The following is an 18659-nucleotide window of genomic DNA, read 5'->3' as shown; positions in this document are numbered from 1 at the left end:
CTGTATATGATGAGGATAATGGTGTAGACATCACATCGCCAAAGGATTGGTTAGAACCGATCCATCTGCCAGTTTTGGAATTAACCAAACGAGAGAAGCTAGAGGCGAAAATTTCTCATCAGGAAGTTAGGAAGGCTCTTCTAGCCTGTAAAACAGGCAAGGCGGCAGGGTCGGATGGCCTTCCTGCCGAAGTGTATATTTTCCAGGGCGAGGAGATAATAGCTTTTATGACCATAGTTTTTAATAAAATCTTGATAGAAGGGGCTAAACCACCGTCCTCGTGGGGAGAAGCAAATATCACTCTGATTTTAAAACCAGGTAAACCAGCTACGAAGTGTGGGTCGTATAGACCTATTTCACTTCTTAATACTGACTATAAGGTCTTTACCAGGATTTTGGCCGACAGGTTGGGTGCAGTTGCAGGAGATCTATTGCATACTGACCAGAAGGGTTTTATAAAAGGCAGGAATCTTTTAGATCTAACACACGACCTAATAGGTGCGATAGATTTTTGCCTCGAATTTTACTCTTCCCTTGGCAGTAATGACACTAGATGCAACAAAAGCCTTCGATAGGGTAAATTGGATTTACCTTGCTGCCGTATTGGAGAAATTACATTTTGGCCCAAAATTTCGGCAAACCATAAACCTCATGTACAGTGACCCTTCGGCAAGGTTGGTGGTCAATGGTAAATTGACTAAACCCTTCAGTATCAAGAGAGGAACTAGACACTCCTCTTTGATTTGTACATCGAGACGTTTGCTTGGTGTCTCAGGGAGGAGATAGCTATCTTACCATTTAGGAGAGGAACATGGGAGAGGAAGGCAGCCCTTTATGCAGACGACATTCTTATCTTTTCGTCAAATCTAGAGTCATCATTTCCTCCAGTAATCAGTTTAGCTGAAGAATTTGGTCGAGTCTCTGGCTACAAGATCAATGCACACAAGACCGAGATCATGACCTGGAACCTGCCAAAGGGCAAAAACCATACTAAAGATGAGATGAGGTACTTGGGAGTCAAAATTGTACCAAATATAGACGACATAGCTAAGGTAAATCTCCTGAATACTCTAAAAGAAAGTCAAAAACTAATGAGATCTTGAGCTCACCTTCCCTTAACTATTTTAGGTAGAGTCAATTTGATTAAAATGACAATTCTCCCAAAGGTAACATTCTTTTTTAATACCATCCCACTACATTTTGACAAATCAATAATTGACAGATTCCAGCAGTCAATTAATTCATTTGTGTGGGCGTATAAGTTAACCAGGATTTCCTGGAAAAAACTAAGACGCAAAAGGAAAAAGGGAGGTCTTGCACTTCCAGATATTCAGTATTATGCATGGGCATTCCAACTGACCCACTCAAGAATGTTGCTGAAATCTCCAGATTTATCAGTTAGAGGGACGATGTTTAAAGCCATGTTAGACCAGGAGGGCTTCCGCATGAAGGCTTCCTTTTTAAGTATGCGGACAATTTATTTTTAAAGAAATTAAGGCTGAAGGTTTTATGGGGTGCGGTCCAAATATGGGCAAGAGTTAGAGCAGTAATGGGTATTGAATGCTACTCAAGATTAGCTCCATTGTGGGACAGCCCAGGGACACCGAATTGTCTAAAAGATGCGCTACCCATACCCTAAAAAACAGCAGGGCTATTAACATGGGGTGAATTAACGGAAGATGGCTCTCTCCTTTCTTGGGCAACTCTTAATGAGAAACTGGATGAAAGCATGTCGAGATTTAAATATCTACAGTTAAAGAGTTGGTTGCAGAATCAAAAAAACACCGATAGGGCAGGGAAATGCCCTAGAAGAACATCTGGTAATAAAGCTAGTAGGAAAAAAGGAGATATCATCTTTCTATTGGGCAATCGAGGAAGCCATAGATGGGGATTTTAGATTGGCGGGAGAACTATGGGAGGAATTAATTCCGGAGGCAGATTGGGCTGAGCTCTGGCAGACTTCCTATGGGACTCTGTTTTCAACGGTGAAGCCAGCATGGTTGAGAAGAAACCACTATTTCACCACTCACAGGGCCTATTTATCCCCGGCGAGGCTTTCTAAGATGTACTATATTAAAGTCCACCAGCTAAATGTAAAAAATGCAACATGGAAAGAGCCCCGGATACACATTCGTTTTGGACCTGCCCTGCCATTTCGGAATACTGGGAAAAATTGGGGGCTAGCATAAAGTCTATCCTAGGACACCCATTATGTATCACACTTAGTCTAATAATTTTTGGCATCCAAGAGGATATAACTTGTGCTAATAGAGGTTTTCTGTTTTTTGCTATATTGCTGGCCAGACGAGAAATTTGTAAGAGATGGGCCGATGTTCTGCCCCCTACACACTCTGACTGGCTTTCTTCATTGTATAGAACATCTAAGATGGATTTGGCCAGACTAAAAATAGCAAGAAGAGAGCCATTTGGGATTGCCTAGTAAATTGCCTAGTAAATTGGACTCCAGCTTAGATAGTCATCACGATCATGCTTTTGTACCACCTTTTTGTCATCTTTCTTTCTTTTTGTCCTATGATTAAGCCTCTCGTGAAGCTCTCAGATTGTGCTGGACACTACCGATTTCACGGGTGTACTAGGAAACGGTGATTTAAGGGGGGTGCCCAGCCGACAATCTTTTGTCCCTCCAAATCAGGGGAGAGTATGACCACCCTCTCCTTAACAACGAGAGGTCAGCAACAGGTAGGAAGCTTGTGAGCCACTGGTAGGCGGGAAAAAAACGGTTGACAGTTCCCCAACTCATCAAAGTGAATCCTACTGAGTAACAGTGGCGACTGGCGGATTACCAGTTAGCTGGGGTCAGAGGCGAATGAGGAAAAACAAAAAAAAAAAAGAAAAGGAAATGATAACTGAATTTCTCATTAAGGGATAGATGTGCAAACATTTCATTTTGCATTTCTCTAATTTATATTTTTTGCGACTCGCAAAATGAAATGTACTAATCTACAAACCCTATTTTACGAATCGGTAATAGGTTACCTACTCGCAAAATTGGGTTTGTACATAGAAAAATGCATTTTACCGGTCGCAAATTGCCTGATAGGCCGTTTTTCACCTGTAAAATGCATTGTACATCTGGCCCTAATTAACATGACACTGGTGAATCAAATTGCATTGCTATGAATCATGTGCAAAAATCCTTTGATTAAATACATATTCGAAGGTGCAATTTCCACTTACTGTATGGTCTCTCCGAACTCCCTTTCTTTTTTTTTTTTTAACAATTTTATTTTGCGTTTAAAAAAAAAAAAGTAAACATGACACATTCTATAATTAATAATGCTTGTTCAAGAAAGAAGGGGAAATTTCAAGGGAAAGCAGAATATCCATACACAGACATTTTGAGATAATCGATAGAACACACCACCCCACCTCGGACATGGACATACAAATTACATTTCAACAGATACCTCCTCAGAGTCAGAAAAGGACATAATGTGGATATCGAAGGAATGTATTATTTTGCAATTGTCATATGAAGCCCCCCTCCCGCTGTTGGCACTTGATATGAGTTGAAAAAGGGCACCATATAACATTGAATTCATTCAGCCAGCCAGTCCTTTATAATAGCAGTCAATTTCTCCATGAGGTAGATGGACCATGCGCTTCCCCACCACATATTTAAAGAAGGAGGAAGAGGTTTCTTCTACATATGTGCCACGCACAACCACACCGCAAGGAGGAAGTAAGAGAGCAGGTGGCTAATAGGAGTCGATGTGGGGAAAGTCTAGCCTGGATCACCAAAGGGAAGCATTAGTGGTTCAACTGGAAGTTGAATGTTGGTTATGGACTGTGTTGTGCCCTGGATCTCAACTCAAAATGTCCGGATCACAGGGCATGGCCACCATGTTTTATATAGCACAAACTTGAACTGAAGGTATCGAGTATCAGAGCGCTTTACATAGCACCAGTTGCAATACATGAGGACAAATTCATTTTTGTTAGGCACAGGGAGAATAAGTGATTTGCCCAGAATCACATGATGTTCAGCGTCATTGCTGAAACTTGAGCCCAGTTCCCCAGATTTGAGGTCGACCACCCTAGCCAAAAGGCCAACCCTCTCTCTGCACAAATCCAAACCCCCAAACATCCTAGCAAGTCTTATGGGTGTAAGATACCAGTGAGTCAATATCTTATACGCATTATCTTATAGCGGACACAAATAGAGCATTTAGCCGCTATTTACAAGATGGCCCCCAAAGTGTTGTCGGATATCACTGTAGCCAACTTCCTCTCCCATTGCAATACATAAGCATTCTTGTGAGGAGGAGTCAACTGTAGGAGGTAAAGGTAGAGCCAAGATATGCCTTTGTGAAGTACATTAGTGAGATAGAGTGACCCAATGGGGTTATCGTCATGCCAAAGGGCCAGACGCACAAGGGGCCAGCTCACCCAATAGAGGGGCATATCAGCAAGGGCCGGCGATAATTATCGCTAAGCGCACTTAGCTCGAGGATAATTATCACCGGCCAACTCTGAATTTTATTGCGGAGATAGTGTGCTATCAGCAACGCTTATCTCCAAAGCGATAAAATTCAGAGCTCAAGCTGCCAACTGTGCAATTATCGCTGGAAATGCAGCGATAATCGCACAACTTTTGGTGATAGCTTGCTAATAGGGCTACACATACTTAGCGATGATATCCACCTTCTATAGGATATCATGGCTAAGTCAGTTTCAAAGCAGGCGTAAGGAAAGTAGCAATAACAGAAGTTATCGCTTCTTTTCTTGTCGCTATGCTTCTTAGCGTGAGGCTTGATAATAGGAGAAATGTCGCTTAGCGACATTTCTCCCATTATTCTTGTGAGGAACGCCCACTTTGCATCTCATTAGAGATGCAAAGCTGGGACTTTAAGGGAAAGGTCGAAGAAGCATGGAATCACGCGTTAGCGTGTCCTTGCTAATAGGGCGTTAAAATTATCACCGCTTTTCGTCCGAAAACGGACCCAAAAGCGGCGATATTTTTCATGGCCTCGTTGATAATATGCCCCAGAGTGCCTGGGTCAATCTAAAGCTGTCCAGTTAGGTCACATTTGGTGACGAAGTAGGTCACCATCATTGTTAGACCTGGCACCATTGGGGTGGGTCTCCCTTCCATTTTTTGCTGTTGCCTCCTGTGTTTTTGCTATATGTTTTGCTGGTCTGGATGCTTTGGCACTGTGCCACTGCTATTCAGGGCCACAGTGCAAGTGCTCCCTATGTTAAATTGATGTAATGGATTAGTGACTCCATGATTGGCTTATTTGGTTTGCTTGTCAGACCCTAGTCCAGTGCACCATGTGTGCCCAGGGCCTGTAAATCAAATACTGCTGGTGGGCTTACAGCACTGGTTGTGCCACCCACAGAAGCAGCTTGTAAAGTGTGTCTCAGGCCTGCCATTGCGGAGCCTGTGTGCAGTCCAGTACTGCCACGTCGATTTGGTAAGTGCACCCACTTACCAGTCCCTTAATCTTCCCTTTTCTACAAGTTAGCCACCCCTAAGGTAGGCCCAAGGGCAGGGTGCATTGTATGTAAGAGGTAGGACATGCCCTGATGTGTGTGGCATGTCCTGATAGTGAATTACAGCCATTTTTATTTTCACTATTGCAAGACTACATGTCCCCATAGGCCAGAATGGGCAGTTTGATTATATAATCCTAACTGACCCAGGGAAAATTGTAGAAAAACGAATTTAGTATGCCTGAACTCGGAATGATAACATTTATCTTTTAGTGAAGTTGGTTTTAACATTCTGTGTTTGAAAATACCACTTTTAGAAAGTAGGTATTTTCTTGCCTAACCATCCAGCCTGCCTCTGCTAGGTTTGTGTATTCCATGTCCGGTTTGTGAGTGAAAGAGGCTGGGGTGGCTCCAGGAGACAGGGTGAGTCAGCACTAGGCTGAATGGATCTATCTGCATTGGGAGTCAATGTCAATGTCAAATGTTCTTGTTAAGTGCACATATCACCGGGGAGGTCTCATGGCGCTAGGCAACAACAACAGCAATACGGACGGCAGCAAGAACAATGAGTGCAAGCTTACTGGGGAAAAAGCCAAGTTTTTAGTTCTCTACGAAAGCATCTATGATCAGCTATGGACGAGAGATGTGATGGTAGTTTATTCCATAGCATAGGGGCCAGGTAGGAAAATGATCAGCCACCATTTCGAGAGGTTTGAATGCGAGGCTGAATAAGGTGCGATTTGGTACCAGACCTTAACGATCTTCCAGGCATGTACCATTGAAGTTTTTTTGCTAGATATCTTGGGCCGGTGTCATACATTGGCCTATGTGTGAGACATAAGATTTTGAAATGGCCTCTTTGTCGCACCGGGAGCCAATGAAGAGTTTTACGGTTTGGGGCAGAAGGGGATCTGGAAGGGAGATTAGGAATGAGTCTGGCAGCAGCGTTCTGAAGAATCTGAAGCTTAGAAAACAGATCCTCATTGAGTGCCATCAGCAAGGCTTTCCCATAATCCAGTCGTCTGATAACAAGGCCCTGCACCAGAGGATTCCTGGCTTCAATGGGTTGCCACTTGAAGATTCTGTGAAGGTTACGCATGATCCCATAGCAGGCACCAAGTACATGGTTGACATGGGTTTTCATGGACAATGAACTGTCGATGGGAACTCCCAAGTTGCATACTGCTAGCTTGGGGGAAGGACATGGGCCCAATTCCAGGGGCCACCAGTCTTGTGCCCAGAATTCCTCTGTTCTGCCAAACAGGGTGATCTCGGTCTTGCTACCATTTAGTTGTAATTTATTTCTACCCATCCAATCGTTTACCTGGATCATACAGTTTTTGAAACGAGATTGTGTGTCAGCGTAATCAGGACCGAAGGTGACAAGCAGTTGAGTGTCGTCAGCATACAACACGGTTTTAAAACCATATGATCTGATAATACCAGCTAAAGGTGTTAAATAAAGATTAAACAACATGGGGCTAAGAATGGAACCCTGTGGGACACCTACACTGACTGATCAACTGCACGAGGCTATAGAGTCTACGAGAACGGTGGTAGAACGGTCAGCTAAACCAATCTAGGGTTTTCCCTCTGATTCCCACCTCCCACAGTCGATGTTTCAAGATACTGTGGGAGATGGTATCAAAGGCTGCAGACAGGTCTAAGTGAACCAACATTGCTGATTCTCTTTTATCCAATGCGAGCATGATGATATCAGTGATCTCAGCAACCACAGTTTCCGTGCTATGAGCGGTGCGGAATCCCGATTGTGAGGGGTCGAGGAGACCATGGTTCTCAAGATGGGCAGTGAGGCGTTTGTTAACTAGATGTTCTAACACCTTCCCAAAGTAAGGTAACAATGAGATGGGACGATAGTTAGCTTGTAGATTATGGTCACCCAATGGTTTTTTAAGGATAGGCTTGACTTGGGAATGTTTCTATCTGGTGGGGTCTTTAGCTTGCTCTAATGACATATTGAAGATTGCAGTTAGTATATTTGCAAGTTGGGGCATCATTTTTGAACAGGAGTGGAGCGGAAGGGGATCAACTGGGGAACCTGATTTAATCTTAGTTAGGCCTCCCAACACTTCGGTGACGGTTAGGGGTTCAAATTCCAATAGCAGAGGCACATCATTTATTTTCGACGGTGGGGGTCCCATGGACATGCTACTAATTTGCTGATGATAATCCTTGTCGTATTGGAGGAAGGATGAATAAATGGTTCTGATTTTATTGTCAAAGAAGGAAGATACTGAATCTACCCATTCTTGGGTGGGAAGGATAGAAGACTGCTCAACCTGAGGGGATGTGAAATCTTTCAATATTTTATAGAGTTCCTTGCTTGAGTGCGCTACATTGTTTATCCGCTGAGTTAGATACGACTTTTTTGCCAGTTTAATGTTTTTTATATAATTAAGGTGAGGCTGTCTGTAGTTCCTACGATCTTCGTCAGTTTTGGTTTTCCTTCACTAACGTTCAGCTGTTTAACAAATTTGTTTGTCAGTTTTTAGTGATGTCGTAAACCAGGATGAGGCTTTCCTTTTTATTTTACCCCTGGCTTAAGGGGCAACCATGTCCAATGCAGATATAATGGAGTCTTCTAAAATAGTTGCGGCATGTTCCACAGTGTCGGTATGGCACATCTACTGTGGTTTGAAATGGGCTGAGAAAGCAGCTGGTGTTAACTTACTCCAGGGCTGAATCAAAGTGGTTTTATTCAGTCCAGGTTTCCTACAGGAATTAATGGGCATACAGAATTTTAAAAGATGATGATCAGTCCATAATAATGGAGAGGATGAGTCAATAGCCAATTTGGAGGAATTTGTGAATATTAAGTCTAAAGTGTGACCTGCTGAATGTGTAGGGCCTACTACCATCTGGGCCAATCCTAATGTTTCCATTGTTCCAACTAAGTGCTATTGTCAGGGTCAGACAATTGCTCGCCATGATAGTTAAAATCTCCAATTAAAATAAAATGATCAGAGTGGTGGGAGGAGTAGCACACGGGCCTGAATAGGGCTGTGCCTACCTTCCACAATGCTGGCTCCACCTCTTGTGGTGCGTCTGATGACCCTGGCCCAACCTGACAAAGGAAGAAGTTGTGCACTGGCAGAATGCACCCAGAACTGGTTTGGACTAGGTACAGACACTCTCTGCCTTCAGAGACAACAGATTTGTGTGTATAAAAAGGGGGACCCAGACCCCAGAACTTTAGATCACTTCTGGGAATCAAGACAAACCTTTGCTCAGGAGAAGAACCAGGAAGCTGAAAAAGGAGACTACCCCTGTGCTGTGGGTTTGGGGGATGGCCTGCAGTGGTTGCTTCATTGCCAAAGAAAGGAGAAAAAAGACTGAGTGTGCTTTCATCATCTTCAAGAAAAATCTACAAGGGCTTGAACTGTGCTTGCCTCCTGCCTGAAGTCTCAGGGATATAAGACTTCACCACCAGCACCCCCCTGAATTACCTTGCTGGGAGTTGAAGTGCCTGCTGTTGTGCTGAGCCTTCTAAGAGACTGCGTGTCACTGGGAGCTGGAAGCGCGACTCAACGAAGAAGAGGTGTGTTGCCGCCGCAGCAGTTGCCATTGCATTGCCGAGTAAGTGTGCCGCCGCCTCAGAGGAAGCCATCGCATCACTGGAGAAGCGTGTCGCAGGGCCTGTTGCGGCTCAGAAGTTCACCGAGTCGACGCACGGCTGTCGAGCATGCACCCATCACATCTACATTGTCGCTCCGTAACCAAGATGCCATTTTTGTTGCATCACACTGGAGCGTCATCGAATCGCAGTAAGAAACCGGTGCGTCAACTACCCACACAGTAAAGAAGCGAGTCTCAACTCCCCTGTGCAGCAGTAAGGAACCTACGCATCCACTCCCCTGAGTGTAAGGAAGGACGCATCACCTTCCCTGCGACCCTTTTGTTTGTTTTGCGTTACGCATCCCAGAAAAGTGTCACATTTAAAACCTAAAGTGAACTAAACTATTTCTACCATTTTAAAGACTTATTTTGATTACAGTATTGTGGATTTTTGTCATTGGTCTTGTGTTAAGTCTAGTAAAGATTACTTACTTTTCTAAACCTGTGTGGTGTCCATCTGTAGTGTTTTCTCTGTATTACTGAATGTGTTCACAAATGCTTTAAAAACTGCTTCTGAGAGATGCCTGCCTGCTCGTGCGAAGCTACCAAGGGGGTGAGCAGGGGTTATTTTAGGAGTGTAGCCCCTTACCCTGACTGGACACAAGGGTCCCTATTTGGATAAAGGTGCCAACCATTGCCAACTAGAGACTCCTAAATCTAACAATTATTATAGAGGTCACCAAAGACAGGGGAACGCCCCAGAACCCAATGAAATGAGGCTAGATGGTCCACACCCTGGGGAAAATGAGGATTATGTGTCATTGCGGTGAGTTGGAAAGGTTAGGTCGGGAGTGCCCTACGTTGTTTACCTCACTCCAGTAGGCGTGGAACAAAGATGTTAAAGGCAATACTGGGGAAGCTTTTGCCCTGGAGAGCTTCAGGAGCCACAACAGACCCGACAATGGGGAGGGAGAAAAGGCCTGTTCCACATAAACCCTGGGTTTCCCGTCAGGGTGTTGTTCCAATTCAGGGAAGGGCGGAAAAGTCCCTCCAAAATATAAATGGAGACATCGGGGAAGCCAGGCACCTTCTGAGACTGGTCTAACGAACTTTGCTCTTGCCACAATTTGAGACTTGCCCCTAAGTTGACCTTGAGTCCTCCTCATGCTGCTTTGTTTCACACTTACGCAGATATCTATCTTTCCCTCACTTATAACCAATTTCACAACAATTACCTTATGTTTTTAATTGTGTCGGGTACATCTCTACACCCTGTTAGACCTGTCAGCCTTAGGGTGGTATTCCTCTAACCTTTTGCCTGCAGAACTCCTGTTTATAATTATTCTTTTTGTTGTTTTACGGCCTCCGAGCACTTTAACAGTGCTGACCAGTGCAAAAGTGCATGTGCTTCTCTCCTAAATAAAGTTACATTTGGTATATACACAATTGAGATATGTAATTTACCTGCAATTCTCTAGTAGAGTGCATTACCTGTGCCCTGGGCCTGTAAATTAAAAGCTATTAGTGGGCCTGCAGCACTGATTGTGCCACCCACACAAGCACACATCTAAACATGTCTCAGGTCTGCAACTGAGAGCCTGTGAGTGCAGTTTTACTGCCAATCCGACTTGCCACTGAAAACCCTTTGCCAAGCCTTAAACTACTCTTTTATTACACAAACATCACCTCTAAGATAAGCCTAGGTAGCCCATATGGCAGAGTACTGTGTAAGTAAAAGGTAGGGCATGTACATTTACGTTTTGCATGTCCTGGCAGTGAAAAATACCCACATTTGTGTTTCCCTACTGTGAGGTCTACTCCTATCACAGGTTGACATTGGGAATTCTGTATTACACTTTTAAGCTGTAATTCCTGATTTGGAAGGAGTAGTTCTGTCATGTTTTATATCTTTGGAATGGTAATGATAAATCCTCTTTACTGGTAAAGTTTGATATAACATTACTATTTTAGAAATGCCACTTTTAGAATGTGGACATTTCTCTGCTCTTCAAGCCCTGTGTTCCTGCAGCCTTTCTCCAATACGCATCTGGGGTGGGTGACAGCTGGATGTTGTGCATTCCCTCTAGATAGCCACACACAAAGGAAGGTTATGTGTGTCTGACTGCCCATCTGCATCCTTGTGACTCATCCTGAGCAGGATGGGAGGGTGGAGTCGACACTTACAACTGAATAGGAAGTGTCCTATCCTCATACAAAGGGTTGAAAACTCCTCTGTAGGGAGTCTGGAGCCAAGCCTGGAAATAAAGTACCTCTGTGTACTTCTTTGAAGTCTCCCCAACTTCAAAGGCACAACTGGGTGTAAGCACATGGTCTCTGCCCCCAAAATCAGACACTTCTAGACCTGTAAAGAACATCTGTCAGAAGAATTGATGTGCTTCTGCAAAGGCTATCACTCTGCTGGACTGCTGATCTGGAAGACCTGCTTTTCTGCTGAGCTGCCCTTCTGCTAGCTGCTCCCTGACCCTGCTGAGTGAGAGATGGACTCTGCCTTGAACCCAGACAGGTCTCCAAGGGTTTTTTGGCCTGTTTCCTGTTGCATGATATTCAAGGCTATCAAAGTATCTACACATGCTTCTGTGCCTAGTCCATTGGAAGTGGACTCAGATAATTTCTGCAGAGAAATTTACTCATGTTCAGTCTATGTGTAGCAGAGCGGCACATCAACCCTGTAGTGGGAGCAGAATTGGCACATTGCACTCGGAACCAGTGCATCACCTCAAAAAACCTACGCATTAGATCCGACACACTGGCACCAATGCAGTGTGGGAAGACTGTTTCATCCCCTTGACTGCGTGTAGAAGCCTAGCGCATTGTCTACTGAACCAATGCCTTTCAGGTCAGTGCATTGTCTTTGGAACCCATGTATGGCTACCACTGTGTGAAGAAAATGTATGCATCACCTTGACTGTGGGATTGTCATTGATCCATCCCTCGTCTGCACCCCACATCTCGAAGTTGTGACCAGGATCAAGGTACTGAATTCAGTGGGCCTATGTGGCTCCTATATCCATTCCATGCTCCAACTCGATCAGCCTGAGGTCTTGACCTTTCCCCGGTCAAGCGTGACCAATTGACCCCCATTGGCGCCTACTGCGTCTAAGCACTACAGACATTTTTAATCATTAGAAATTCATATCTCAACTTCTACTTATTGGATGTTTGTCATTTTGTTTGATCCTATTTTATTTATAAAATTATAATCTATTTTTCAAACCTGGTGTGGAGTCTTTTTTGTGGTGTTTTGATTGTGTTACTGTATGTTGTGTTTCAGAAATAATTTACACATTGCCTCCTAAAGTGGGCCTGTGTGCTAGGTGCCAAGCTACCAGAGGGTGAGTACAGGATAATTTATGGTGTGTGACTAACTTATCTTGACTAGGATTGTGGTCTTTATTTGGGCAGGGTGCATACCTCTGCCAACTAGAGACCCAATTTCTAATACACCCTTACTCATATTGTGCTTGTATCTCTTCTCCATACTTCTCTTCCTCATCCCTGACCAAACTTTCTGCCATCCCCTACTCAGGCCCTCCACATTTATTGGTTGGGAACTTGACCACTGTCCCCTTCCACTCTTCAGCTCTCATTCTACACCATAAAACATTTTTGCCTGCATATTCATATTTCCAACTCCTCCCCATTAGAACTCTACCTTACTGCTCATACTGTTGATGAAATTATTACAGGGAGTTTGACCCTATCGCTTCACAATAGTGTTGGTCTGGCAGCAACTATAATAAGCACACCTCTTCTTCTTCCCCAACTGACCCCAATTTGAGTTCCTCTGAAATAGGCACTTCCCCTTGAAACATAAAATATGTCTTCTGCTGCCCCTCAAGAAGAAAGTTGTGCCAAAGAATAACTAACCAGAATCTCTCACTGCATTTGTACTTGATGAATGGCATTCTTACCAAAACCAAGAGGATTAATGAACTAGCCCACACCATTGCTAAACTTATTGCCTGCCCTCCATACAACCTCACCCGCAACAGCCCAGATGCCATAAAAAACGCAGATTGATCACAAGACATTGTAAAAAATGTTTTTCATGTTCAGCTAGATTCAGATCCCCGTTAGTAAATGCACGATTATGGAGCTTCCTGTTTGCTATAACTTCACTCCTTCAGTCCATATCGTTTGGCATGAATTGATCCTAACCGCCCAACAAACAGTACATTTCTGTCCAGAGACCCTCTTACTCCTCTCTTCCGGTCATAAAGTGAATCACCACAACTTCATCAAGATCACTACTTATCTGTTAGCATTCCTATCCTCCTAAAAAATCAATGCTCATTAAAATGCATTACCACAACTGTTGGTCAGAATTCAGGCATAGACTAGCTGATACCATCATTTCATTAGCATTTTTTCCTCTTGGTTTTTAGTGGAAGCCTGCCCAATTGAGCTGCACTGACCATTATGGAGCTTCTTCTGCTAACTACTCTATTGTCAGATGTGATTGTGAAGGTAGAGAAGGTAGCAGAATCACTATTGTTCACAAGAATTCGATGAATTGCAAAATAATTTACACGGATCAGTACCCTTCATTTCAGTGCCTGCTACCAGATATAACCTCATAAAATCTCAACAATGCTATATAAATTAAATCTATCAATCCTCCGGTGTCACTTCCTACTTCCTAGAGGACTGTCTGTACTACTTTACAAATTGGCTCTTGGTTTCTGATGTGAACATATTCCGTGAGGATCTGAATCTCCATCAGGAGATTTACTTTTCATTTTTAGAGGACAACAACCTACTCCGGCAAGCTTGTTGCAGCAAATATACACTAAATGAAGACATCATTCTTGATCTGATTATTTCTAAGGAGTCGTTAGTGTCTACCACCAAACTCTTGCCTGTAGACTGGTTGGACCACCTGCTAATTACTTTAATTCCATGCTTGGCTCATTGTAGAATATTTGGCCACCACAAAAAAGTATCTGTATGCTTCCAGGATTCTAAAAGTATTGACATTGACCTACTGACTTCTTCAGCAATGCTCTACATTCCATTCATTTATCCAAACAAGATGTTAAACTCTCAGTAGTTAACTATAATTGTTGAAGGACTGACTTGCAAGATGATTATCTAGCGCCTATTAAACAGGAAAAGAAAAGTTCCAAACCTTCATGCTCATGATTCTCTCAGAATGCATATGACGAAAGATAATCCCTCAGAGAGCAGGAGAATAGCTTTAGACTCACCCCATCAGCTGCAGCCTTATTGTGATTCTGAACAGACAGAAATAACTGCAAAAAGCACAATTTTGCAACTATGTCAACTAATATAAAATCTATGTCAGATAACTCTGAAAATTATTTCAAACTACTTTTCGATATTGAAAAATTCTCCACATTTTTTATGAGAAAGTAAAATCTATCAAGCAATCTCTTCCTTCTATAAAACTAATACTCTGGATTTACCCAATCTAATTTGTAAAGCTCAGCGGAGATGGTGCCTGTTAGACCTGGCACCATTGGCGTGGGTCTCCCTTCCATTTTTTGCTGTTGCCTCATGTGTTTTTGCTGGTGTTAGATGCTTTGGGCACTGTGCCACAGTTATTCAGTGCCACAGTACAAGTGCTCCCTATGGTAAATTGATGTATGGATTAGTGACTCCATGATTGGCTGGTTTGGTTTACCTGTCAGACCCTAGTACCGTGCACTGAGTGTACCCAGGGCTTGTAAATCAAATGCTGCTGGTGGGCTTGCAGCACTGGTTGTGCCACCCACAGAAGCAGCCTGTAAAGTGTGTCTTAGCTCTGCCATTGCAGAGCCTGTGTGCAGTCTTGTACTGCCATGTTGACTGGCCAAGTGCACCCATTGCCAGTCCCTAAACCTTCCCTTTTCTTCATATCAGACACCCCTATGGTAAGGCCAAGGGCAGGGTGCATTGTAAGTATAAGGTAGGACATGCCCTGGTGTGTGTGGCATGCCCTGATAGTGAATTACAGCAATTTTCGTCTTTCACTATTGCAAGACTACCTGTTCCCCTATAGGCCAGAATGGGCAGTTTGATTATAAAATCTTATAATCCTAACTGGCCCAGGGGACATGGTAGAAATTCGAGTTTAGTATGCCTGAACTCAGAATGATAAAATACATCTTTTAGTGAAGTTGGTTTTAACATTCTGTGTTTGAAAATACCACTTTTAGAAAATAGGTATTTTCTTGCCTAAATATCCAAGCCTGCCTCTGCTAGGTTGTGTATTCCTTGTCTGGAGTTTGAGTGACAGGGGCTGGGGGATTGCATCACCGTAGAAGAGTGTCGCTGCTGTACCCGCTGTCGTCGCATCGCTGAGAATGCGTGCCGCCGCTGCCACATCGCATCACCGAGGTGCGTGCATCCCTGGAGAAGAGTGTCGCCGTCGCAGCAGACGCCATCGCATCACCATTTTTAAAGTACAGTATTGTGGATTTTTGTCGTTTGTGTTCTTGTGATAAGTCTATACAAAGAATACTTATTTTTGATATAAAACCTGTGTGGTATCCATCTGTAGTGTTGTCACTGGATTACTGTATGTGTTCGCAAATGCTTTACACACTGCCTCTGAGATAAGCCTGTCTGCTCGTGCCAAGCTACCAAGGTGGTGAGCAGGGATTCTTTTAGAAGTTTACCCCCTTACCCTGACTAGAAGCGAGGGTCCCTATTTGGTCAAAGGTACCTACCTCTGCCAACCAGAGACCCCCAGTTCTAACAGTACCACATTTTGTAAGTTACAGAAAACGCTCTTTTTGACATTGTTGTTAATGTGAAAACTGCAAATCACTTCCCGACGAAGTGCCTGAAAACATTGCTAAGGACCTTTCATGTCTGATCTTGGTCTACTCCACCTTTCTAATCAACTTAATTCTCTCAATGCCCCAGAGTACCTTAAAATTGGGCAAGTCTTACCCCTTTTAAAGAACCTGTGACTGACGCCATAGATCCGAATAACTTTTGTCCTGTATCTGGCCTTCCCTAACTTGGAAAGATATTAGAAATCTGTGTGTCCTCTCAGCTCACAAAACACATCACAGTGAATAATCTGCTTGACAACTGTCAATTACAGCACTGAAAAATCCTCCTCTAATTAGTTGGTGATGCTTTATGATTCCTCAAAATTGGTAACTCCTGCCTACTGGGGCTCTTAGACATCTCTGCGACTTTTGATTTTATTTATTTATATATTCAGTGTTTTGTATAGCGCACTTGACCCCATGGGGTATCAGAGCGCTTCACAGTACAGGAAATGATTACTTTATCTTTAGTACACTACTCAGGATAGCATTTAACATAATAAAGTCCAACTCAAGGATGTCACAGTCACTTCCCTCAATAAACAATACTTTAGCACATTCAAGGAATGTTAGTCTTGAGTAACTATATCATAAAGGGAAGCAAGAACCTATATTAAACAGGTGAAATCGGATCTTAGCAAAAATCTCTTGTGTGTCTAAGCTAGGGGATGTAGGCGAATCTTAAGTGTATGTTCTGTATTGGTTACTGGAGGAATTTGCTCATTAGAAAGATCTTGGTTTCTTTCTTGAATCTCGTGGGGTTGGGTAACCTTCTGATGCTGAAAGGTAGCTAATTCCATATTCTCGGTGCTGCACCTGAGAACGCTCTGTCATAAGTTTTTTTGGGGGGGAAAATCAGTGGCTTCAATAGTCTCTGGCGCTCCTTGATTGTCTGCTTCCCCCTGAAATCTCCAATTTCTGAGCTAGATATCTTGGTGAGTTGAAATGTAGCGCTTTGTTTGTTATACATGCCAATTTGAGCTGAATTCTGGCTTCATAAGGTAGCCAATTCAGCGCTTTCAGATGAGGAGAGATGTGGTTGAATTCTTTAGAACCTGTTATAAGCCTTGTTGCTGCATTGACGCAGGCTTTTATAGGAGCTGTTGCAATTTTGGGAGCCCAGAAAGTGTTGTGCATCCATATTCAATCCTTGAGATTACTAATTCCTGAACTGCCATTTTGAGGTCTGCTGCTTCAATGAATGGTTTCAATTTCTTAATATAGCTCAAGTGAAATTGTGCATTTCTAGCCAATGTGTTGATGTGTGATTGCATGTTTAGGCTCTGTTCTGGAGTGATTCCTAGAGATTTGGTTGATTCTACAATGTTCGGGTTGCAGTTGAGTGCGGTGATCAAGTTGGTCGATTCTTTTATAATGGGCGGGCTATTGGAGGGGGATATAAGGAGGAATTCTGGTTTTTTTGCGTTTAGTTTAAGCTGATTGCTAGTTAACCATATCATCGTCGCACTTAATGCCTTCTTCATTGTTAGGATCGCCTCCAAAGCGGAAATCTTAATGTAAATCTGAGTGTCATCAGTGTACATGTGGAAAGAGATGTTGGCACCGCAGATTATCTCCGTTAGTGGTTCCACATATAAGATTAATATAGAAGGGGAGAGAGTTGAGCCTTGTGGAACCCCTATCTGAATGGGGAAAGATGCAGGCATGTTTTTATTCACCAGAAAACTTTGTGATCTGTTCCTCAAGTAGGACTTGAACCAATCAAGAATGTTCCCAGACGTTCTAGCAACATGTTGTGGTTAACTGTGTCGAACGCCTATGATAAATCAAGAATGGTTAAAAGACATGCTTTGTTTTGGTCCAGATCTAGTAATGCATTGTCTAATATGTACAGTATTGCCGTTTCCGTACAATGATTTGGTCTAAATCCCGATTGGCAAATGTCTAGTAGTATAAATTTAGAGATGTGCTGGCTTAGTTGTTGATAAACACATTTTTCTATCACTTTTGCTGATAGTGGCATGTTGGAAACTGGCAGAAAATTGTTAGCGTCAGCGGGATTCTCTGTCAGTTTTTTTATGATGGGACTGACTTGGCCCATCTTTAGACAGTCTGGGAAGGATCATTGAGACAGGGAAGCATTGACTATCGATGTCCAACTGGGGATGATCTCCTGGTCAATGTACAGCACAAATTTCATGGTGTGGATCGTTGTAATGGTTGTTAGGCTGAATGGCCAATAAGGTTTTAAGGATGTTGTTGTGGTCATATAGTTTAAAAGTGGACCATTGAGCTTTGTTTTTGGGTATTGACTGATTGAGCAGTGATGAATCACTTGTTTCTTAAGCCTCCAATGAAGAAGCTGCTTTCCTGGGCTCACATTCCAGGTACGTGGCCTTGGATGTAAAGAATTTTGCAAATTCTTCACAGCTAATTTGAGATTTTGTTGATTCTATTGTGGATTTGGCTGTTTTGCTCGATTGATGTTTAACCAAGAGTTTCCAAGGTCTGTTTTTCGCATTCTGCAATTCCCTTCAGAGGAATTCTTTTTTTGATTTCAGAATATTTTTGTTGTAGGCATTCCTGGTTTTTCTTAGCAGTATTAGCTGTGGGAATAATGGTTGTTGTCTCCATTTCCGTTCTGCTGGTCTCAACTTACGTCTCTCTTCATTTAGTGCTCCGCTGAACCAGGGATTTTTATCTTTGTCCGTAATTTGTTTTAGTTTTAACGGTGCTATAGTGTCCATTATCTATGACATCTTCGCATTGTAGTGCTCAGTGAGTTTGCTAGCATTTCTGGGAGGGGGAATATCCCTCCTGCACAGCGAAGCGAGCTTCTAATTGTCCACGTTCTTTGTGGTT

This window comes from Triturus cristatus, chromosome 6 (genome assembly GCF_964204655.1).
Source record: "Triturus cristatus chromosome 6, aTriCri1.1, whole genome shotgun sequence".
In the NCBI taxonomy this organism is placed as follows: Eukaryota; Metazoa; Chordata; class Amphibia; order Caudata; family Salamandridae; genus Triturus; species Triturus cristatus.
This window is presented reverse-complemented; position numbering follows the sequence as displayed.